At 40.0% G+C, this 25,383-nt stretch overlaps 1 protein-coding gene and 1 long non-coding RNA gene across 4 annotated transcripts in view; one reads left to right on the top strand and one right to left on the bottom strand.

Moving 5' to 3' along the window:
* Window positions 1-25,383, bottom strand: part of EFNA5 (ephrin A5) — a 220,528-nt gene that overhangs the window by 104,600 nt on the left and 90,545 nt on the right. The window lies entirely within an intron of this gene.
* On the top strand, window positions 5,318-6,644 carry LOC309380748. Its single transcript, XR_014173104.1, has 2 exons — window positions 5,318-5,593; window positions 5,841-6,644. It is a non-coding gene; the product is annotated as an uncharacterized lncRNA (long non-coding RNA).

Here is a 25,383-nt window from a genome sequence, read left to right as displayed (position 1 = left end):
GTCAAACTGGAGCCCAAGCACAACATCTGGGAAAGCCATTCATCACTAAGGCAGTGCTGTGCAGACTTGATGAGTATGTAGCTGTCACAGATATGCAGAGCCTTCCTCTTCATCTCCATCAACACATGTATCATCTTTCCTACAATTCTAGCAATGAGGCACCTGGTCTCTAAGATGGGTGGCAACTGCAGTAAGTTATTGTCCAAACTATTCCAGCTGAGCATTACAACTGGACAACGTTAGCAAGCTTCCCTTTGTATCTGTCATTGCATCCTTCTGGACGGTCTGGAATATTTATTTCATCCATAGATTTGGGTTGTGCTAATATATCTCTCGGACCTGGTTTGGAACCGTCAGAGCAAATCTGTGAGGGTGTGTCCTTGCAGGTGTTGTTCCACATTCACAAAGATTTACTTAGTTACAACCCTATGTTTTTATTGATTCCCAGTTAACATGAAAGCAATTCAACATCTGCAAAAAATAACTATGTGATCCAGAGAACAAGCAACCCACCGGTTTCCATGAATACAAGGAGGTATGTGCAGGAAATGTGACCATCACAGAAGGCTCACTAGCATTCTTCTTAGTTTTGCATGAAAAGTTGGGTTGCCTAGATAGAATCATGGAATTGTAGAGTTGGAAGAGCACCCTGAGCACCATCTAGTCCAATACCCTACAATGCAGGAATCCTGCCCACAGCCATCCCTGGGTGGGATCAAACCAACAACCTTCTGGTTAACAGTCAGATGCAGTGACCCACTGAGTCAACGACTAAGGCTACAATACTAACCATGTCTACAGAATTCTGTACGGGCTTCTTCCGGGTTAAGTGGGGCTAAGATAGCAGCCTAACCATTTTTACTGCTACAGATATTCACTTTTGGGGGAGATTGATTCTATGGTGAAACAAGCCTTGTTGCTCGATTCTTCTCACTCTTTGTTCTTTCCAGCTGAGTTTTCATTCAGCTGCTCCTGCAGTTGTGTGCAAATCTTTGGAGTTATATCATCCTTTCCCTCCAATCCGAAATGTATTTTTCTATAAGCTGCCAGAAAGGTTGCTTTTCAAAACAATGCCTCCTGTGTATCCTTTGCTCAACTGCATGGGGTCTCTCTCAGTTCTGTAATAGGATAAAGATGGTACAGCATTGTTACAGCAACAATATTACTCCTTTGAAATCTCTTGCCAAAAGATTTTAGAGTGCTGAAATTAACGTTAGTTGCCCACAGCCCGTAATGTACGTTCTGGCTGCCATTCACTCACATTTTGATACAATACCAATTTGAGCAAGAAAGAAATCACCAGAAGTCAAAGATAAATGCACAGTATTCTAAAGAAGAGGAAAAAAGAGACCTGCCTGTTTGATCAAAAACACCAAATGAGCCTAGCTGCGCTTTCCCCAACTTCTTTGGCAGGAGACTGAAGTGAAGATAAGAGAGCTTACATAGCATAATGCACTAATTTGCAGGGTTTAATGCAAAAGATGCACAAAAATAAACCAAAAACCAGATGGCAATCAATTGTGAATGATGAAAGAAGACTTTGTTATTATTTCTCGAGAATTTTAAAATTTTATAACTGGCAGAAGCACAGTTTGTCATAGTTTTCAGGATATAGTTACTTCCTCCTCTTGTCCCGAAGTCCCTCAATATATGTATATATTGACTGAAAACATGTAAAAGGGAATATTGGTTATATCAAGACTCCCTTTTGTCATCATTTTAATAAATATACATAAGTGCTGCTGTACACAGGTAACCTGGGCAAAGTGGGCAATAGTCTGAAGATAGCATCAAATTAAAAAAAAAACAGAAGAATGGCAAGTTGCTAATGCAGTGGTGTAACTCCACATGCAATTCTGAACCTACTTCCCCAAAACTGGTGGGGTGGGGGCAAATTGGCTAGAGAGAATTTATCATACATCTCTACTGATCACATTAGTTCACTGGAAGCGAATTCACTCAAGCAGGGCCAGTGTAATAAATAACACCCTATTAGTTTTTAAATCTTATCATTAATTCTGAGCTGTCTGACCTGAGGTGTCAGGCACAAAGGCCCATAGTGCAGAATATGCCCCCTATGGATACATTCACCACAATATCAGTATTCCAGACCAGTCTGAGCGAAACCAGTTTACAAAATGTAATAAGCGAGCAGTTGGGTACCCTACCTTAACTATACAAAACGTGAAACAGCAGGGAGCCCGTCTAGATTATTGAATTTCACTGGCAGTGTCAATATTGACAAGAGTCGCTGAAAGCTGGGAATTACCTTATCCATTTTACTAGATAGACTGAAAATTGGTCAACAAGTGAATAGAGGAGAACAAGGCAGATGGCAAAAGTGAATGGTGTTAAGAATGTTGTTGGTGTTAGGTATAAAAATAATTTGTTGCAAATTAGGTTGCAAAATGTGACAAAGATGGGTGTGGAACTTCTAAAACTATGCAAGTTGTATTAAGTTGTATTGCATATTAAAGGTCTCAGGCTCAATCTTCAACATTACCAATTTTTTTTAAAAAAAGGTAGCAGTGGAAAGGCTAGTCAATGTCTGAGACCTGGAAAGACATATCCCACTCAAAACATACAATACTGTGGTAGATGGATATCTACCAATAGATATCTACTGTAATAGATAGACTGATCTGGTAAACATCACCTGCCTAAGCTTTGTGTACACAAAGATAACGGTGAGCTGCACTCTCATTCTTTCTTATCTCATTTGTTCACTAAAACAGAAACCTGTACTTTCCATCTGCCACAGTTATATTGGACACACTAAATTTGTATAATTCATAAAATATTATATTTGAGATTTAAGTTAAGTCAGCCAGACCCAAACCTCACAAGAAGTCAAGTCCAGTTTGCCCCTAAGCTACAACCTTATTAATATTGGAACTGCAGTTCTGAAGATTAATAATATCTACCTGAACTGTCTGGTCAAACTATATCCTTAACATTAGCATTCAACTAGCTATCCGACAGCTAGCTGTAATAGCTGATCACATGCAGTCAGTCCCATTAAGAGGAAACAATGAAAACAAATTAGCAAAGATTACATTCTACATTTAGAAGGGAACAGTAGCAGAGTAAATCCAAAGGTTTATAAATGAGTAGCTCGGCATGTTACTCAGCCCAGCTGTTTTAATGAAATAGGTACAGTATACATGCAGATATGTAAGCGGAATATCTGTTTATGCTGAGATTTCTACATTCAACTCACTTTGCACAGTACACAAATGGTATATATAGAGCCAAGCTCTATTTAAATCACTCAGTAGCTCAGCAATAGACCTCAAGCTTTTGCATACAAAAGACCACAGGTTCAATCCCTGGAATTTTTAAGTAGGGCTGGGAACTATTTCAGTCTGAAATCCTGCAGATCCACTATTGACCAGAGTTGATCAGGGATGCAAAATGTGTGGTCTTCTAAATGTTATTGGACTACAACTCAAAACATACTTGGCCATTGGCCATGCTGGATGGGCTGATGGGAGTTGGAGTTCAACAACATCTAGAGAGCCGTAGGCTCCCCATGCCAGTTTCCCATCCCTGCTCAAGACAATAAATGCTAAGCTAGATGAATTCAAGTTATTATCTCATATATGGTAGCTTCTTATGTTCCTAAAATCACCACCCTCCCCTACGAAAACGATTTTGAAGTATTATTTTAAGAAATTATATAGTTTGACTTAGAAAATGTATGGAACTGGAAAAGCTTTTGCCAAGCAAGTACTGCTCTATTCTATTGGTCAGACCACAGCTGGAGTACTGTGTCCATTTCTATGCACCACAATTGAAGGAGGATATTTACAAGCTGGAACATGCGTTGAGGAGGGCAACCGAGATAGATCCAGGGTCTGGAAACAAAGACTTAAGAGAAACCATTGAGGGACCTGGATATGTTTAGCCTGGTCAAGAGGACACTGAGAGGAGATATAGAATCATAGAGTTAGAAAGGACCGCAAGGGTCGTCTAGTCCAACCCCAATGAAGGAATCTTTTGCCCACTGTGGGGCTTGAACCCAAGAACCTGAAATTAAGAGAGCTGTCACATGGAGGATGGAGCAAGCTTGTTTTTTTCTGTTCCAGTGGGTAGGATCTGAAGTAATGGCTTCAAGTTGCAAGAAAGGAGATTCCAACTAAACAATAAGAACTTTCAGATGGTAAGAACTGTATGACCGTGGAACAGACTCCCTCATAAAATGGTGGGCTCTTCTTTCTTGGAGATTTTTAATCAGAGGTTGGATGGCCATCTGTCATTAATGCTTTAGCTGAGATTCCTGCATTGCAGGGGGTTGGACTAGATGACCCTCAGTGTCTCTTCCACCTCTACGATTCTGTGATAAATCTAAGAATTATTTTTTTTTTTTAAAGGAGGAAAAAATCAAGAACAATAGCTTGTGGTCAAATTAAATGCTGGAACATAAAACAACATACATTCTCTTGATCACACTGTATATGCATGTTTTATTCCCCCTTCCACTTATTTCCCACTGCATATTTTGGATAGAATTCATCAGACACTGGTTTTCTGTGTTCTCAATTCATTTCAATAGGGTTTGTGTGAGAAAGAGTCTACTGGTAATCTACCAATGCATCTCACTCCATTCATGTGAAACAGAAAAGCTTTTCTACAAGTTTAGAAGGGAAGACACCAATATGCAGATAAATTTGTACTATGAAAAGAACAAAAGGTGCATTTCAAAGCTGTGTATAAAACGAAGTAGTATGGAATAAAATGTTGGGCAAAAGATACATTATTTTCAATCTAAATGCACTGTCTGGATTACAAAAATAAATAAATAAACCTTACTGCCAGACTAGCTGGTAAGTAAGTGGATTCTATGCCTAATAATTAATTAATTAATTAATTAATTAATTAATTAAAATATATAAATATCATACGTCGGATTTCCCCAGACATTACCAGGATTTCAAATTTGGAACAGACATCCGGCGGGGAGGATTTCAAAAACCAACTGAAAAACCGCTGGGATTTTTTGGGGCATTTTTGTAAACAAAAAAGCTCAATTTCAGTGGTTTCCTATATATTTTTAAAAGTCTCAATAATTTTGGGAATTTATAATAATAAATTATTTATACCCCACCCCGCCCTTCTGGATGGGTTGCCTCAGCCAATCTGGGCAGCTTCCAACACATATATAAATAATAATAAAAAATCAAACATTAATAGTAACAATCTGATCCAATATATAAAGTCACAATAAGTCAGTCTTTCTATCTTCCTCCTGATAAGGCAGCATGGTCAATACTGCTACAGGACAGAGTAACATCTTTTATTGATGCTGGGGGTGGTGGGTTGCAAACCATGAAGTGCTATATAAATTTTGTTAAACGAAACAAAGTAATATAAATGCCTATTTCTTATCTATAGCAAGGCAAGTCCACTGCAACTCGAATACTGCATTAAATACAGTTATTCAAAATATGCCTTAAGGTTACTTTAACTACTACTTGTATCTAGGGATACCGTTCCGTTTGAACAGCCTAAGAATGTGAACAGAATTCTTAGAGGATGAGGTCAACACTTGTGTGCTTGACCCTTGACCCTCCCTTGCTGAAGGCAGACAGAGGTCAGTAGCTGAGTGGGAAGTGGGGGGTGGTGATATCTGTTTACTTGAGAGAAGGGAAAATACTAACACATTTTAAAGCAGCTGTGGTAAAAATCCTCACTGGACCATCATAGTGGATAATTTCCAGACAGATTATAACACTCCATTTTTGCATAAGGTGTTGCATGGAATGTAGAAACCCAGTTATTATTTTTTTCTGAATTAAATAGATAACATGGGTGCATTTTTTATTTGTTTTTTCTTCTAGTTTCAGATTGCTGAGATAGAATTGGTTGCCTTGGCAGGTTAGCTATGCCAGGAATGAGACAGAGAGAGTGTGCCCCAATTGGTTCTGCTGGATGTCATAGCAGCTTTCAATACTGTCTGTCACAGTATCCTTCTGGGCTGCTTGCTTCAGATGGGACCCCGAGAAACATGCCTAGAAGATTGTGGTGCAAGAAACTTCCACTTGCTGTCTAGCAGGATTCCATCTTGCTGTTCAATATATACAGGAAACAAATAGAGGGCATCACCTGGAATCTTCTGTTGTCAATATGCTGACAATATGCAGATCTACTTACGCTTTACATCTAACTCCGTGCAGAAGCAGTGGGAATTCTGAACCACTGTCCAAAACTGGTGATGGGCTAGATGAGACTAACAAACCAAAACTTATGGGATTACTGTAATATGCTGTACATAGGACTGCCTTAGAAGACTGTTCATGAACTTCTGCTGGTTCAAAACACAGCAGCAAAACTCCTTAAAGGGCGCTGGCACAACTCTTCTTTTATACCAGCTGGTGTGGCTGCTAGAACATTTCTGGGATCAAGTCAAAGTGCCGGGTATCACCTTCAAAGCTGAACTGCTCTGGCAAATTCCATCTGCTACATTTAGCAGGAAAGGCCATTCAATGTTTACCATCACCATCAGAAATATGCTCTCTCTTTAGTTGTTTTTGTTATACAGTACTTGTTTTCTTGTTTCAGCAACCCTTTGACCTCCCTTTATGCAGTTTGGTTTTTCCTCCCAATAACTTTTTAAAAACTTGTTGTGTTTTTCTGTTTTCAAATTGTTATATTGTCATTTTTTAAAAAAAGTATTGGGTTAATTGCTTTAGACATTTCATTAACAAGTTAAAAGGAGGGATAGGTAAAGGTAAAGGGACCTCTAACCATGAGGTCCAGTCACGGATGACTCTGGGGTTGCGACACTCATCTCACTTTACTGGCCGAGGGAGCCGGCGTACAGCTTCCGGGTCATGTGGCTAGCATGACTAAGACGCTTCTGGCGAACCAGAGCAGCGCACGGAAACACCATTTACCTTCCTGCTAGAGCGGTACCAAATTATCTACTTGCACTTTGAGGTGCTTTCGAACTGCTAGCTTGGCAGGAGCAGGAACCGAGGAATGGGAGCTCACCGACCTTCTGATTGGCAAGCCCTAGGCTCTGTGGTTTAACCCACAGCACCACCCGTACATAAATACAGTTAAGTTTCCAATAGAGGAACTGTGTACAAATTTAGGCTTCCCCACCTGTCCTTAATCTCTGAATTATAGTTAAGGTATGAGCTGATCTATGTCTGCATCAGCCCTGTGTCCCTACTGACAAGGTCTCCCCCTGTGCTTGTGTGAGGATTTTCTTTTAGCTCAGTTCAACCACCAAAGTGCAAATACATCCCATGTAACGTGAAAGTGCTCACATAACAATAGATACTGCACACAAAGTGTGGAATAAAGGTGAATGGGGTGGTGGTGGGGAGATTCATTGAAGGGAACAGGGAAGGAAATAACTTAGTTCAAAATCAAAAGGTACAAATTTAATAAATTAATAATAATCTTTCTTTCAGAGATAAGTATTTTTCCCCCAAATTCCTGCTCTTCAAACTATCCAGAATGTACAATTACACGTGCAAGCACGCACGCACGCACACATTATAATTGCAAACAAGAGGAGCATGGTGAAATGTATCTGTGCATTTCTACTAAACATAACCAAGCATAGACACTTTAAATATTGTAGTATACAACAGCAAATTATTTTTTTAGCCAATAAATGCATCAATCTTTAAGCTGAAACATGTTAGACAATAGGTCCTGCCCTCAAACATTCACTCCTAAATATATTAATGGTGTGAGCTTTAATTTATAAGGCATTGTTTTGTTACCACTGAAATCAAAACTTCTATTTACTACACAGGAAGAAGCTTTACTTAATATGCTTGCTGACAGATGTGTCCCTCCCCACTCACCACACCTGAGTCACAGGTTTTCCTCCTTTTGTTCAAATTACTGGAAGAGGGTTGTGGGGGGGGGATAATGGAATGATGTGGGATTCCAATGTGTAGTTTTGAGATAGCTGTAATAAGTTTGAAGTTTATTAGGAAACTTGGATAATTGTCTGGAAGCAGTAAGCGATGAGACAAGGATTGTTGGGAACACGAGAGTATCAGAAATCAGTGGGTGGCTACTGATGAAATAAATTTAGTGTCAATGAATGATTGACTTCTTTATGTAAGGAATCTGAAAACATTTTTGGAAAACCACACTTCAGAAAACTGTAGCACTCTAAAAATGTCACATTATGCTTTGCATCCAATCAATAATTCTATAACTAAGCACTTGTATGTAATAAATAACATTTTGGCTACTAATTTCAAAAGATCACTTGGCAAATCACTTCTACCGTTTGATTTACAGAATTTATCAGGGTTTCATTCTAATGTCCGTTCAAATGTATCAGCAACCTGTGGTTTGCTGCAAGTAGGGGGAACTGTAACACAGAGTCAAATAAAAACTGGAGGATTATCTGAATGCAGCCATGTGCCTTGGTAATAACTTATTGTGAAATACTACAAAATCTGGTCACAACGTGAGGAAATATATCTTAGAAAATATATCAGTCTGCTATCATGCAAAGAAAACCTTGATTTGAGAAGGAAATGCTAGCAAGGTAAGATCCTAAACCTTGCTCTTTTCCTTTGGCGACATTTGTGGAAACCATCAATAAATTTGGAAGAAGCATTTAAACCTAGCATCTGAAAAACTGGCCTCTGGAGCTTTGTATTTATGAAACTTATACTTAGAGTTCTTTATAGTTTATACTTTGTAGTATGGCACTCTCTCAGAGGAATCCTTTAGCAGCCAATATAACAGAGATGTCCATTACCCAAATGGACAGCACTCTGTATTGATCACTGCTTCACTTAGCAATCCCATTTGTCATCCTATTGTTTCTGCCCAGATTTGCATAAAACAAAAAATGAGAATTTATTGGCTAATTTAATCTATGTACAAAGCACAACTGAACTTTGTGTAATTTTAAAGGACACAGCATAACAGAATGCAGTATGATGGTTCCACATTTCGTTTTAAAACAAACAAAAAAACCTTTAGGAAAACTTACTGTCAGAACTGGGTGAAATTCTGAAACAAGCCAATCCTAAAATGCATACAGCAGCTTACACTTATACACACATGGAGGGGGGGCAAAGAGAGTCAAATGTCACATAATTCTTTCTCCGCAGATTTGAATAATGCCTTGCTTTTCTTCAATCAAGTGCTACATTAGGAAAAAAGCCAAAACATCCATGAAAACAGAAGAACTGCCTAATCAGCTAGTAAATCACTTAGGGAGGACTAAATGCAATTAATTTGGTCTATGTCTTGAGATAGTAGCAGCCAACGATTTCAAACACACTGTACCTTTCTATATAGCCTTTCCATGGAAAATTTAATTAGCCACAAGAAAAGCAATATTGAAACATTTAATATCCCTCCCACAATATTAAATATAACCTTCCATGTCAGAAAGATATAAGATTCAATGCAATGAAATAAACAAACTTCTTTCAGACCTGAACTGCATAGTCATCAGCCAATAGCCAATTATTATACTTGCTACTGGAGTCTGACCTGCATTTTACTCAGGATTTTTCTACCTATTTCCATTCGGAAAGTCATCCAAATCCAGATTTCCCTTGAGAACACTTTTATGATGCTATAAAGACTATCAACCAGAGATGCCGCAGCTCCTGAGATGCAGACAGAACTATCAAATAACATTTAATTGTCAGATGACATTGTGTGGCTGGACTTGAATTCTCATCTCCAAATGTTATCTGTGCAACTGTCTGTGGAGATAAGGTGGTGATGATAGAAACAGATAAAACCAATTAAACTTGGAAACAGCAAATGCTGCAAGATGTCTCTTCCCACAGTAAGGTTTAAAGACGTAGTAACATAAACGCGCAGCAATTTGACATTATCGTGGTTTGATTTAGATTCAGATTTGAGACCTAGTGCAGGTTTTACATGAAGTGCACACCTGATAACTTATTTTTCATTCGGAGTCAACCTGAATTCAGTGGTCTGCGTGGGTAAGATCAGTACCGTATTTCCATAGGCATTTCAAGAAAGGCACCTCTTTCCCAAAGGCTTAATACAAAAGCAAGCTGAGAGAGAGAGAGAGAAATAGGATATTAAATAGATACTTTAAATGCTAGTGGAACTCGCTAAGGGTGGAAATTTAGAGACTGAAATAAAAGTAGGAAGTGATTGGATTATAGAAAGAACACTTGAAGAAAATATCAAATACAAATACAAATCCTTTTCACACTGTAAAGAGTAAACCCCACAGTCATGTTTGAACACATCCATTCCACAGAAGCCCTCTTTTCATGGATCCCTCCACATGTTCAAACCAGCCCTGTCCTCTAACCTCTGCACACTTGATGGAACACTATAGAATCACAGAACTGTAGAGTCTCCTCTTTACCAGCTAAACATACCCATCCATCAACCACTACTCATAAGGCTTGGTTTCCAGGCCCTTGCTTATCTCAGTTGCCCTCGTCTACACACGTTCCATTTCTTATGTTTCACACCCCATGGGCAGAGGATGGAGCCAAGGACAGTAAGTATCCTCACACTACTCTCCATGTGTTAATTGAACAAGCATGAGAAGACTAGTATGTGCAATGAATATAGCTGACTTATGCACACCCTATTTTAACCAGGTTCTTGTTGAAAATGTATGAATGTTTAGCCTTTTTTAACCCTTCACATGACTAAAAAATGGGAAATATTTACCACCACCTCCTTCAAGAAAAAAATAATCACCTGGGCTGTGTTTTCTGTGATGATTCAATCCACATATAGTATAAAATTTGGATGACTTTATACTGAGAACATTTATGGTAAAAAAAGAATGCACAATTCTGTACTTCTACAGAAAAGTCCTGAATTCAAAGCACAAGGATACCACTATGTGTTGTTGTTTTTACAGTCATGGCTTAACTAGAGTTACTCAGTCTGTTTAGTTCAAGGACTAACCTATGCTATTTGGCTTTTCACACTAAAGCATTCATCAGCTTCCTTTTAGCTCTGTAATGTTTTGCTCCAAAGCTATGCAGGATGGTTAGGAAATTATGTGGCCTCATACAGATGGCTTGACAAGATATGCTGGGGGAAAGAGATGAAATAATGGAAACAGAGGAAATTCAGAAAGAGGGAAGGAGGGAAGCTGGAAGTCTGAGTGCATGTGCTATTACAGTGAACTTGCTCCATAGGCATGTCATATATACAGATGGGGAGTTTTTTTGGGGGGAAGGAACAAGTCTCTCCTTTAAGTTAAATCCCCTTTAGGTACAGAAGTTAATTTAAACGCCGTAATGATAATTCTTTTCAAGCAGCAAGTCTGCATTCATGATTTTTTTGGGAGTAGGAAGGTACTTGCATTTATTGTTTGCTCAGCAAGAACATTTCCATTCTCTGTGCTTTCCAACCATATAAAAAAATAATCCTGCCTCTAAAAGTACCAGGTAGAAAGGATGTTGAAAGTGTAGAAAATTTTAATATTGCAAATTACGTTCGCACAATGCAATGGATGGAAATTTTTTCATCGTGTTCTTATTGACTTTTTCTTTCATTACACACACAGTGCTAGTAAAATGGGAAGAGTCAGGGAGAGCAGTCATGAGACACCTGTATGTTCAAACGTTAATGTAAGTATAGACTAGCACCACTAATTGGGGAAGGGGAGACTGTCAGGTTAGCTTTCTTTTATTTCTCTACTCAGTTAGGGTTACTTTTTTCACCAGATCATTTTAGAGGATGTGTCAGGGTGTAATGACTTGGCAACGCATTACAAGAACAAGTCACCCTTCTTCCCTGGTCCCCAAGTGTGTTCTGTTTGATTGCTATTAAACTTGACCGAACCAGGATCAGGGAAACAACAAAAATTTTAATAGCACAAAATGGGACTTCCCCCCTCCTTTCCTCTGCATGCCCTGTACCCTCACCAAATGTGTTCTGGAGGGTTAGAAGAATCTCCAGGGTAGATTGTGGAGGTGAAGTCAAGGAGAGGAGAGGGAGGAAAGTAAAACAAACAAACAAACAAACATATTCCTAGCATGAAAAAACTGCTCTTGGGCTCTAGGATAAATTTATTGCTGCAGCAGAGAGGCAGCAGCCTGTTTAAAAGGGGGGAGGGGAAGGTTCCCACGCAACAACTGAGGAACAGTTGCAGCTTTATTTTGCAATAAAATTACCAGGTGTAAACATTCTCTATCTTCACCCCGTTGCTCTATAATTAAAGTAGCTCATTTCCTGCTTACACATTCACTCTTTAAAACTGTTCTCAAGGCATGTTTAAGCCTTAGAACTCACCACTAAATGCACTTCTATAATAAAAACCTCACAAAATATTAAACCAGTGATACAACTTTCAGTCCTTCATTACTAAGCTTTCGGCGTCCAGCCTACTGACATTTTCCATTCACATAGCTTATTGCTGGAGGAACCACAGTATGCTGAATGACAAAATACACATAGGTTATATTGGATTTTTAAGAACTATGTGTAAATATCTTTATTAGACCAACCAAATCACAAAACAGTGTGCAAGCTTCAGAGTTACTGAAAGCCTACACCCTATTGAAACTGAAAGCCTACAAGCTATGTTGTGATGGCTTAATGAAGGTATTTTTAATTTTTTTACTTACTTACAAACTGCATTTACATCCACCTTCTTCTCCAAAGAGCTCAAGGTGGTGTACACGATTCTCCTCCTCCTAGTTTAATCCTCACAACAAGCTTGTGAGGTAGGTTAGCCTGAAAAAAGACAGTGACTGGCCCAAGGTCACCTAGTGAGCTTCATCGCCCAGTGGGGATTTGAACCCTGATCTCCTAGGATCTAGTCTGACACTCTAACCCAGGCTTCCTCAGACTTGGCCTTCCAGATGTTTTTGGCCTACAGTTCCCATGATCCCTAGCTAGCAGGACCAGTGGTCAGGGAAGATGGGAATTGTAGCCTCAAAACATCTGGAGGGCCGAGTTTGAGGAAGCCTGCTCCAACCTATTGCCCTAAAATGGATTCTGGCATTTGTTATTACCCGACATGGTAACTGTCAGTTATTATATGAAAGTATCTGTGCAATAGAAATTCCATAGCTAAGAGCTTCCCCCTCTCTCCTCCTTGTGTACATTTTGCCATTTTTATTTTTATTTTATGTTTGCTGTTTTGAATACTGCATGAGGTTGTAAGAACACTGGAAAAAGAAAAGAAAAACTGGGCGTAAGATGTGCTAGCAGCAGTGAAGGAAAAAACTTCTTTTTTGATGCTTGGCTATTGGTTTGATGAGAGCCCACTGTTCAAAAACAAAGGAAATCTTGGTGTCAGAGGTAAGAGACAGATTCATGGATGTGTCTGAATGAAGGCGGGAATGATGAACTCTAGGACTTGGTGAGAAGCTTGCCTGCTGAGCTGCTTGTCCCACCCACTGTTGAGAGAGAGATAAAGTGCCATGTCTACTGCCAGAAATCAGAAACAACATGTGTGAGGTCAAAGCAGCAACCACAGCAGCTAATTCAATCTTGTAAACACATAGAGGATCTAGGAAATCAGAATGGTGTTTTGCAATACATCCAGCGTGTTGTTTATTGCAAAGTTTGTGAAATTAAAACTTTTTTTAAAAAAAAATTCAAATCGTAGGCAGCAGATTCAATGTAAAACTGTACAAGATTTAGAGAAAAAGGGTAGTGTATTGGAATGCATCCAAGATGTTCTTTGTCACAAACTTTGAACAATTAAACTTTTGTTGGTCTAGTTCTTCAACATGGTTTAATTATATCTGCCTGGCTATGGTACAGAAGTTGATATTGGCAAGCAGCCTGAAGCAAAACCCAGACAAGACTGAGGTAATTAGCATCAGTAAGGTAATGAGACATAAGGGAAAGGAGACAAAAGGGGAAAAAATGGACAGGTACAAAAATAGAGGCTTTAATGCTATCCTCTGATTTTGACTTTGGAGTGGTTCAAGATGGAGCTAAAATGGTGATGGCAGTGGCCAGAAATGTGGGGTGGGTGGGGGCTGAGAGACATCTTGCTGTCTGCAGTGAACAAAATGGCACCTCCCCCCATTCCATGTATAAAAGCCAAGCAGACTGCCCTCCATCGCAACTGAAATAAGAAAGCTCTCTTAAAGGGCATAGGTTAGGCCACAGAGCACACAAAGCCTGCAGAAGAACCATAGAATTATCTTCCTAAAGAGGTTTACCAAAGTTTCTCCTGAAGCACTGAACAACTATTTCTAACTGGGGGGAGGGCAGGAAACATTTTAAAGCAGGTGTTATGCTACTTAAAGCCACTATTGCTGATAAGCTATGGGGTTTTATGTCCGGTTAGCCAGGGACTGGCATTGGCAGCTATCACTCCTTTTTATTTCCCCAGCCTCCTGTGTAACACAAATCTAAACAGAGTTAAATGCACTATGGCAAAAGTGATATATGATATTGCTCCTTAAAATAAGCATAGAACTTGGTTGTTCACTAAAATAGGTGAGATGGAAAGGAAACTCAATACATTACTACTACTGAGATCACCTGAGAGAAATGGTTCTCTTGTTCTCGTTTATGTGGTGTGCACTCTCCATAAACATGCAACAAAAATAATGAGCCATTGTCCTTACCTCTTTACCTTACTACTTTGTCCTACATGTTCACAGAGTACTCATAGTATTTGAATGTAGCCACCATAGTCCCAATAATAGTTAGACAGAAGCACATACGGGATAGTCATTGTTATCTGTGTACATTTTTGCAAACTGCTTTAGGAAACATTGTTTGAAAAGCAGTCTATAAACACTGCAAAACAAACAAATGACTTGTGTGCATACAGGCAGCATTTGAATAAGGCTAACTATCTATATCTATGAGGAGCATTTGACAGTTTAACAAAAATAAAAATTATGATCTAATAAGCATTTGAGGGGTCTACGTCTTAGATATTTACAAATTATACATTATCAGTCAAATCCTAGCTTCTGTTTCACTACAAGCTGATTAATTACAACCAGCAGCATCTGCCCAAGTGAAACACAGGACCAGACAAGCTGAGGTGACTCGGATCAAAACTTGACTGTATGGATAGACACGCTTGAGGAAATCTGTTGAAAACCTGCTGTTAATATGTCTCATTCACAAAATGTGCTCTCAGGCTCCAACTTTCATCAGCATTAAATTAACCCACATGTTTAAAGGCTAAAGGGGGGGTGGGAAAATTGAGATCCATCAGGCCTACATCTGAAGACAGATGTCAAAAAACAAAAGATTTCAAATGATAAGAGCTAGAAAAAGAATTTAAAGTAGAAGTGTCGATCACATCTTATACAAAGCCTAAAACAGTACTTCTCTAGAAGCTATTGCAGGAAGAAGCTTATTATATAAAGATACCACTGAGAAAATATTAAACATTGACTATGTAAGATTTTGATTTTCTACTACATTGAAAGGCATATTCTTTTCTCCATATGGGGAAAAGCAGCAGAGGCTGGCACACTATTCAAAGGTTTCTGGGTAAAGCCAAACAATGAAATGATGTATGGTTTAGTACCTGGCATAAAGTTAAAATGGCAGCAGTAAACAAAAGCAAAATTCAGGGACAACCTTAACTGGCTGGCTAACTTGGCAGTATGCGCCACTAAAATCACTGTGTAGGATTATGTTGGGGAGGAGCAGTTTCCAGTGCACAGCGGAATGATGAGAAGTATGAGCCAACATGCTCTATACTACTTTATTTACAGTTCAATGCTGGTAAGTTACAGAAAAACATCTTCCCTCTGCCGGAGCAGAGAAAGCGTCATCTCTCCTCTAAGGCACGGAGAGAATCACAAACTGAAACTGCAAAGAGCAGTGAAAAACAGGAAACCAGTGTACGTCACATCCAGTCTCCCATTCCCGTGGGAACCCAACAGTACAGACTCTGTGGAATGTAAACAACCTGTCTCGTGACAAGCACTTCTGCTGCTCAGTGAGGGAAGCAGAAACCAACATCCTCCCCCTTTCTGTGAACATCACTGGGCAGCGTGTTCGTACAATATCAGTACAAACCCAACTTCTGCACATAGGTACAGTGTTGATCCCTTGATACAATCTTGGACAATACATCAGCAGGAATTTCATTACCTGGCATATAGGACACCGTTACGAGTCCCTTCTGAATACGTTCCCTAGCATGTTGCAACTTCAATTGCAAGTGCTTCGTGCTTTGCTTACAACCTTCAGAATTTAGCAAAGCCAAACATGCTTTGTTGTCCTGGTAAACCTGGATTGGACATTTGACAGGAATTTTCATGTCTTTGCACAATTGTAACAACCATTCACAATCTTTAAGTGAATAAGACAGTGCATTCAGTTCAGCTTCACAAGTACTTAAGCTAACTGTTGTTTGCTTCTTGCACGACCAATCAAATAGACCCTGATTGTACTTATAGCAAACTCCAGACGTACTTTTCCTGTCTGTAGTGTCACTTCCAAAACTTGCATCTGCAAATATCTCAAGACCACCAGACTTCTGATTGTTAAATCTCAGTCTGTAATGCATAGTGCCTTTCAAATACCGCGCTATGCGTTTCAGAGCTTTCCAATCCTTAACAGTAGGATTGTTGACTTGTCTGCTTAGCAAATTACAGCTAACAGCAATGTCTGGTCTTGAACATCTGGCAATGAAGTTTAGCTTGCCTAGCACACTTCTGTACAGTGTAGTGTCAGAAAATGCTTCTTCAGTGTCATCTACCTGATAACCTGTTGTCATCGGAGTGTCTACAGGGTTAGCATCCATCAGGTTTAGCTTGCTTAACACATCAGCAATTTTCCGTGACTGGTGTACTAGAATGTTACCATCTTGATCTCTCTCTATTTCCAGAGATAGGTAGTTGTTTACCTCACCAAGATCTTTCATGTCAAAGTGCTCTTTCAGTTGAGCTAGGGCGTTATTGTACATTGTGACATCTTTCCAAAAGAATAAAAGATCATCAACATAAAACAAACAATACAGTTTCTCTTGCCCCTCCTCTTTGACAAATACACATGGATCAGCTTTCCCTTGCTTAAAACCTAGAGAAAACAATACTTCAGTGAGTTTTGTGTGCCAACACCGTGCACTTTGTTTGAGACCATAAATTGACTTTTTCAGAGCACAAACAAATCCCTGTTTTACCTGTACGCCATCAGGTGGAAGCATATAAAGTGATTCACCTAGAGATCCGTACAGAAAAGCTGTATTCACATCATGGTGACTAATGTGTAGATTTTCTTCTGCAGCTAGCTTGAGCATAAGCCTAATGCTCTCATACCTCACTGTGGGTGAGTAGGTCTCGTGATAGTCTTCACCTGGTACCTGTGCAAATCCTCTGGCTACCAATCTGGCTTTGTGTTTGACTATCTTGCCATTTTGATCAGTCTTCGCTTTGAAGACCCATTTGCTTCCAAGCAGTTTCATTCCTGGAACTACTGGAACAAGTTCCCATGTTTTGTTCCTTTCCAAGGAATCAAGCTCAGCCTTCATGGCATTTAACCATGGCTCAGCTTCCTTTGAATCCAAATCCTGGATTTCTTGGAAACTTGAAGGTTCAAAAACCTTCTTGGAGCTTTTAACAGCTGTCACTGCTATGTTAGCAAACTCATCAGCAAATCTCTTTGGAGGTCTGCCTTTTGTGGCTCTCTGTGACCTACGAATTAGCCTTAAGTCTTCAACACTCTCCTCTTCCTTCTTAGGAGAAAAGTGACCTATTGTGAACAATGGTTCCTCCAATTCTTGATCAGAGCTTTCAGAGGGTCGCATAGAGGCTTTCGCACTCTTGAAATCCTCTGAATCACCCGATTCAGTTTCAGTTTCAGACTCAGAATCAGAACCTTCATCAGTGGGTGTGGGTTGTTGCGGTTGCTTTTGACTATCCTCAGTCTCATCACTGTCATCAGGATAACATTGGAAAATTCCCACATTCTCCCCCCACTTGGCATTGTACTCAACACTTCTTGTGAGCTTAATCTCCTTAAAGTCAGTCATCATTATTCTGTAAGACCCTTTCTGATAACCTAGAAAGATACCATGCAATCCATGCTTGTCTAACTTGGAGTTTTGTGGTGAGTGAACCCACATGTCCGAACCAAAAATTTTCATGTGTTTGATGTATGGCTTCTTGCCAAACATCTTCTCATAGGGGGTACAACCAATCGCTGAAGATAACCTGCGATTATAACTGTAAGTGAAACATGAGAGAGCTTCGGCCCAATAACTCTCTGGAAGATTTGCATCATGCAGCAAGGTTTTTAACCCTTGAAGCAATGTCTGATTTGCTCGTTCCGCAAGCCCATTCTGCCATGGCGAGCGAGGACTAGACAAATCGTGTTGAATTCCTTTCTCAGCCAGAAAAGCTTCAAACTGCTGAGAAGTGAACTCTCCCCCCCGGTCGGTGAAAAGAATCTTAATCTTCTTACCATGCACATTTCCCAACCAAGCACAGAATTCCTTGAACCTAGGAAAAGCCTCTGATTTCTGCTTGAGATTGTACACAAAAATATACCTGGAAAATGCATCAATAAGAACCATGAAGTACCTATTCCCACCCAAAGAGGGCGCTAGTGGTCCAACCAAATCAGCATGAACAACCTGGTATGGTTCTGTAGCTTGCCTACTAGACACCTTACCTTTCGCAGCCGTTTTCACCTTGTTTGCTGCGCATGCCTTGCACTTCATGTGGTACCTGCAGGGTTTAATAGTCATACCTTCAACCAAGGCAGGCATTTTAGATACTGCCTCAAAATGCAAATGAGCAAATTTCCTGTGAAAATCATGAATACATTCTGCATGCAAACTTTTGTTAGAACCTGCAATGCAACAAGTGTCATCCTGCACAACATCATCATAATACAAAAAAAAACAAACGATCAACAAATTCAGCATACAATTGATAATCATTTTTCTTAGTGATGATGCATCTATTGTTCTTAAAGGAAACGTCTATCTTTTTCTCAATCAGCTGTCCAACGCTGAGCAGATTATGTTTCGCGTCCGGCACATAAAGCACATCCTGTATCGATAAGTCCAAACTGTGAAGAACAACAGTTCCGTAGCCTTTACTGGGGATTGTGTGGTCATCCGCCTGGTGAATCGCACCTTCCTGCGGTGTAAAAGACACGAACAGTCGCTTATCGTTGCACATGTGATGCGTTGCAGCTGAATCAACAACGAAGAAAGATCTAGACGTCTTCTGGACCTCTGCAACCTCTGCAATCTTTGCGACCTTTGGAGCGTAGCGTGAGACCATTGCCTTGTGCTGCGTTGTCCTGGACACCGGACCTTTGCCTTTGCTCTGGCCTTTTCCACGCGATGAGCTTCCGCTGCGCTGCTCTGCTTTGCTTATCTGCAGCTGCTTCAAACTGCATTCCAAAGGCAAGTTCAAAAGCGAAAGTCCCCAAGTGCTTTCTCCATGTTGCCCTTTAATTCTAGCTGCGTCATATCTGCAGCTGCTTTGAAACTGCAGCATTTCTAAAAGTTACTTTCACTTTCCCAGCCATCCAAGCCACTACGCTTGTGCCGTGGAAAACGGCTTTAAAAGTTCAAAGTCCAGCCTTAAAGCCATTAATTAGAAGCTGGCAGGCTGCCCGGAGCAGTAGCACATACCTTCATCAATCATTTTGACGCGCAGAGCAGATACCGTGCGTTCCGTCTCTCTGCTGCTTTCCGATGCTTTGCCGGCACTTCGTCTCTGTGCTCCTTTGTTCCTTTGCCAGGAGCCCGACTTCTGAAGACCAATCTCAAAACACTGCATTTTTCTGGGCCCGAAACCAAATGTTGTTGATAAGCAGTTTCCAGTGCACAGCGGAATGATGAGAAGTATGAGCCAACATGCTCTATACTACTTTATTTACAGTTCAATGCTGGTAAGTTACAGAAAAACATCTTCCCTCTGCCGGAGCAGAGAAAGCGTCATCTCTCCTCTAAGGCACGGAGAGAATCACAAACTGAAACTGCAAAGAGCAGTGAAAAACAGGAAACCAGTGTACGTCACATCCAGTCTCCCATTCCCGTGGGAACCCAACAGTACAGACTCTGTGGAATGTAAACAACCTGTCTCGTGACAAGCACTTCTGCTGCTCAGTGAGGGAAGCAGAAACCAACAGATTGCAACTGTACAGCCAAATCAGATTACTGTACTAATTTCTTGGAGATAAATCCCAATGTATTTAATGGGACTTGGCCCCAAGTATGTGAAAGACTGCAGGCTTACTGTGAATAAAACTGGAATCTTTTAATTAATCCACCCCACACTTATTACCATTACCACCTTTTATGATGCAACTATGTTTGGAATGCTGTTCAAAGTTCTGGCGAACCCACACAAATACAACAGAAGCGACCAACATCAATAGCAAAGGCTTGGAGAGTCTTCTCTATGAATAAAGGTGAAAGCGGAAGATTAAAGCATCATAGAATTGTAGAGTTGAGAGGGAGTCCAACCCCTGCCATGCAGGAATCTCAACTAAGCATCCATGACTGATGAGTATCCAACCTCCGCTTAAAAATCTCCAAGGAAGGAGAGTTCATCACCTCTCATGGGAGTCCATTCCACTGCTGAACAGCTCTTACCATCCAAAGGCTCTTCCTGATGTTTAGTTGGAATCTCCTTTCTTGTACCTTGAAGCCAATAGTTCAAGTCCTACCCTCCAAGTCCTACCCTCCATCTTTCATTTGACAGCCCTTTGGGTATTTGAAGATTGCTATCATATCTTCTCTCAGTCTCCTCTTCTTCAGGCTAAACATACCCAAGAGGCTAAATACCTAGGAGAACTAAGAGGGCACATAATAAAGGTTTTCTCAAATTATACTAGGCAAGGAAACAGAAAAAACAAAGTGTCTCCCTTAATATGACAGTTTAAGACAGACATACAATGTATATCATGTGTAATTCTCAGCAGTGATGGCTACAAGGTTAGATAGCATTAAAAGGGGACTGTACAAGTGTTTGGAGGTATATAAATGGCTATTAGCCACAGTCTCAATGGAATCTCCAGGTTTAGAGACCTTATGCCTTTGAATACTCGTTACTGGCGGGGCGGAGGGCACCAGGGGAAGACTATTAGCTTTATCCTTTGTTTGCTATCTTTATCCTGTGCTATCCTGAAGTATCTGGTTTAACATCATGAAAAAAGGAACGGTGGACTAGAGAAAACACTACATAATTCTGAGTGAATGGAAGACCCAATGCTGAAAATTAGCACCGTTCTATGAATGCTTATTTAATTACAAAAGGATGGCACTGCTGGCTTGAGCCAAAAACAGCTGGAAACAGAGAACAGTAGTTATCAATCTGCATGTTGAAATTCAGAGAAGCAAGAAAACATCACAGGGAAATGTATCACTCTTTGATGGGGGAGAGGCAGTGCAGAGCTGGCAAGAGGAAAGGGAGTACACAAAAAGGGAGAGGCCATGGAATGCACTTGCTATGTCCATGTTGTTACAGGCGTTCCAATGCATCTGCCAACTTGGCTAGGATTTCCTGGCAACGCTTATTTCACAATGTCATTATACAGAACTAGGGGAAGAACATGATAAAGAACTAAGTGTTCGTTTGTAGCATCAGATCTTTCAGCCACACATCTTTTTCTCACTGGCCTTCAAAGGGCTGAGTTAAAAGAATTTGCACAACCAGAAAAAAAGAAGATTGCAACAATTCATTGCACAATTTCCTAATAAATATGAACTCATATAAAGAAGGGAGGATGAGATGAAATGTAAGTGAACTTTCAGGCACTTACGAGAACATTCCATTCAGAAGCCAATTAAACGTCTACACCAATTCTAACTTTGTGCCTAGTTGCAATCCTCTTTTCCAGTTCCAGGATGAAGAAACAATCTCAGATTGTATCCTTTTCCATCCCTCCCCACTTCAGTCTGTCATCATGCCATAAATTACAATAAACATATATAGAAATGGTGGGCTAATAAAATATTTTTGTGGGTAGTTAATTGTGGTCCATGGAAGAGACTGAACTGAGAAGCCTACGAAAATTGAGAGGTGAAATTACAGAACTCATTGCCATGGAAAAGTGTTTCATTGAACTAACACACAGAGAGAGAGAGAGAGAGAGAGAGAGAGAGAGAGAGAGAGAGAGAGAGAGAGAGAGAGATTGGTTCTTCATTCTGTTAAAATGATATGAAGGCAAATGCAGGTAGTGAAAAATAGATGCTACAGACTATAATCTGTGCCAGGACTGGCTATTCAGAAGCACCACTGCAGCACCCAGTATTCACCTCGTTTTTTTATGCTAGACTGAAAAACAAATGCTTCTGCTTCTAAGACAAGTGCTTACTAGAAAGGAAGCAGAGAAGAGGACTAACTAGCATTCAATCAACACAGTTCAACAAAGCAGAGGAAGTCTAGAATTTGCAAAAGAAAAACAAAGATTGTTGAGTACCTGTACTTAAGCCTTTGTGTTTCCTATGAGAACTACATTGAGCAGAGCAAAACTCTTGAAATACAACATCCATGGGAACCCTAAACACCTGACAGCCAATCTGAACAAGGAGAATATACCTCTAAGTACCAAACCACAGCTCCCACGCAGCCGAGTGACAAGTTATTCCCTAGGAGACAGGCTCTCTTGTAAATGTTTGCATCACAGAACAGCATCAGTTGGGAAGAGTGAATATTTATCTCCACCTAAACATTCTGAAACTATGACTTAAGCCTCCAAGATATGAAGAAAGTAAGGGTTTTCAAATGCAAAACCATTTTAGCAATTTAAAATTAAATGTAAAAACATATCTCACACCTTCACATGCAATAAACTTATCCCCAACTTGCCTTATGTTCTGAAGAATGGTTTCTGCTACTATTTCATTCATTCAAAATACAGAAATTAAGTGACAGAAGCAATCAGTTGAAAATGTGAACTCAATTATCCAGAGCCCCATTTATTATGATTTCCTCCAATTTTCAATCATCCTATGCACCCTAATAACTATTATGTCTTTGTGATCACACATCAGGGCATTTATCGATCATGCCTTCCTAAACTACATTGCCATGCTTAACTAACATCTCCAGGTAGCAGCTTTGAACATACAGTCTTGATTGCCTGCTAATGCCTTGCTTTCAGTCTTCAGTAAACAGGGAAATAAAAGCTACTCATTGAGCTGCTCATGTTACCTAATGCATCAAATCCACATTTTTCACAAGTATTACCTGTTTGTCGAGATAGCAGGTCTTGGCATGCAAGAGAGGGGTATGTTGATTTTGTGATCTTGGCTGCAAGCCAAACATGCTTAATCCATCAACTACAATTTCAGAAGCCTTGTAGCTGTACAATTCCAAACTGCTGATATGAAGTGTGTTAATTATTTGCTTTGTCTGTTAGCTAAAATGAAGAAGAAAAAATAACGTACAAGGGGGGAAATCCATCCACAAATATGCTATGTTCCTCCCCAAACTACACTTATGGGCGGGGTGTGGAATTCCAGCATAAAAGCAAATAGGAGAGAGAGAGAGAGAGAGAGAGAGAGAGAGAGAGAGAGAGAGAGAGAGAGAGAGAGAGAGATCTATAGCTATCTCAATGCAAAAATGCACAATGTAGTAGGGTCTGCTTTCTCTTCCTGCTCAGCTCCCAATTTTACTGACTCAGGAGTCAGGACTCAGCTACATTAGTAAAGAAATGGCAATTTGAATGTGCTATAAACATGCAACACCAGATGGCTCCAGAGAGCAGAAAAAAACTAAAATGTGATTTTCCATAGAGATTTTTTTCTCTTTTGCTATAATTATCTGTTTTCTGACTTATTTATAGTGGGGAGTTTTCCCCTGTGTCAAGAACCACCCTCTGTCTGTCATACAATGAACACACCCACTCACCCTTGGACATGCCCACATTCCACTAGCATGGACATCCATCCTCCAAACTGTTCTGAAAAAAGCAGAGGAGCAAAGAGCTTTTGTCTTCAAGCAGGTGAGACAGTGGCTTACATAAGTGTCTATTTCCCAATGATGGGGAGGCATATCTGTATCAATTTCTAGAAGCTGCCCTGAGTGGCTAGGGTAACCCACTAAGATAGGTCAGGTATAAGAAATATGGTAGTGTTGTTATTTTATATTGCTGTTGCTGTTTTATATCATCATCATCATCATCATCATCATTTGTGGTCCTCCCTTTTTCTGCTCTTTTGGATGTGACAGCCAATTTGCTCTCAGCAGATGTTTTGTAATTTACACTCTCAGCAGTTTTCAAAATTCCAAACGTGCCCGCTAGCCCAAAGGTGACAAGCCCTGAGGATAAAATCACTCACATTTCCTCTAGTCCCACTGAAGATTCACAGTTTGGAGACACAAAACAGGGTCTTCTCTCTGGTGGCACCCTAACCTTGAAATACTCTCACCTTGGAGATTCACTTGCCCCCCTCATTTTACCTGTTTAAACATCAGTCGAATATGTTTTTGTTGACTCAGATTTTTGTGAACTGTGGTTAGGTCATTTTAATACCTAACAGCTACAAAGCAGTGATAATTGAAATGGAGTATGACAGTAAGATCTGGAATAGAGACATTACAGAGTGTCTACATTACATGGGGTCGCAGAGTATCTACAGCAGTGTTTCCCAACCTTGTGCCTCCAGCTGTTTTTGAACTACAATTCCCATCATCCCTGACCACTGGTCTTGCTAGCTAGGGATGATGGGAGTTGTAGGCCAAAAACATCTGGAGGCACAAGGTTGGGAAACACTGATCTACAGCTTTACCAAAATACCACCCCTCCATCAGACTTCTCTTTCAATTGTCATCTGGCTGAAGCTATTCTATCAGGCTATAACAAAGGGAGGAATGGAACTGCAAGGCCTCTCTACCCTGTTGAGAGAATAGGTCCATTGGGCTATACCTCCCCTTCAACACTCTCTCCATTCAAGCTGGCTTTAAAAAATAACTTTAGCTTAGGTTTTGATAATAGATTTGGGTGGCATGCATATTTGTGGTATGACAAGAAGCGTGTACATAAAGGTTTCGAAAACCACATTATAAGAAGATCATTGATTGAGGTGTGGGAAAGATATAAAAATCTGTTGGAATCAAAAACTCCATATTGGTTATCGCCGTTGGAGGCAACGAGTGTGAAAAAAATCAATATGAAAGGGGGATGGGTGACATATGAGAAGTTAATAAGGAAAATAGGTAAATGGAAAATGAGACCATTTGAAGAAGTTAAGGAATATGTTAATTTTTGTAGCATGTCTTTCAGATTATAAACCTGCAAGGGGGAAAATTCTGCATATTAATTCTGTATAAATAACCTAACATGTAGCTTTCCAGAGATTCCCCTGGGATTAAGCTATAGTTTTCAAACAATAATGAAACGAACCACATATATAATTTCTGCAAGAATAGACCTTATAGGCAACAACTTACCTGAGAATCACATTCACTGACTTCCCTGGGGCTTGCACTATAGAGGATTACACTAATGTTTATGCAATCAATATTCTTC

This window comes from Podarcis melisellensis (assembly GCF_964234715.1).
Source record: "Podarcis melisellensis genome assembly, chromosome: 11".
Classification (NCBI taxonomy): Eukaryota; Metazoa; Chordata; class Lepidosauria; order Squamata; family Lacertidae; genus Podarcis; species Podarcis melisellensis.
This window is presented reverse-complemented; position numbering and strand designations above follow the sequence as displayed.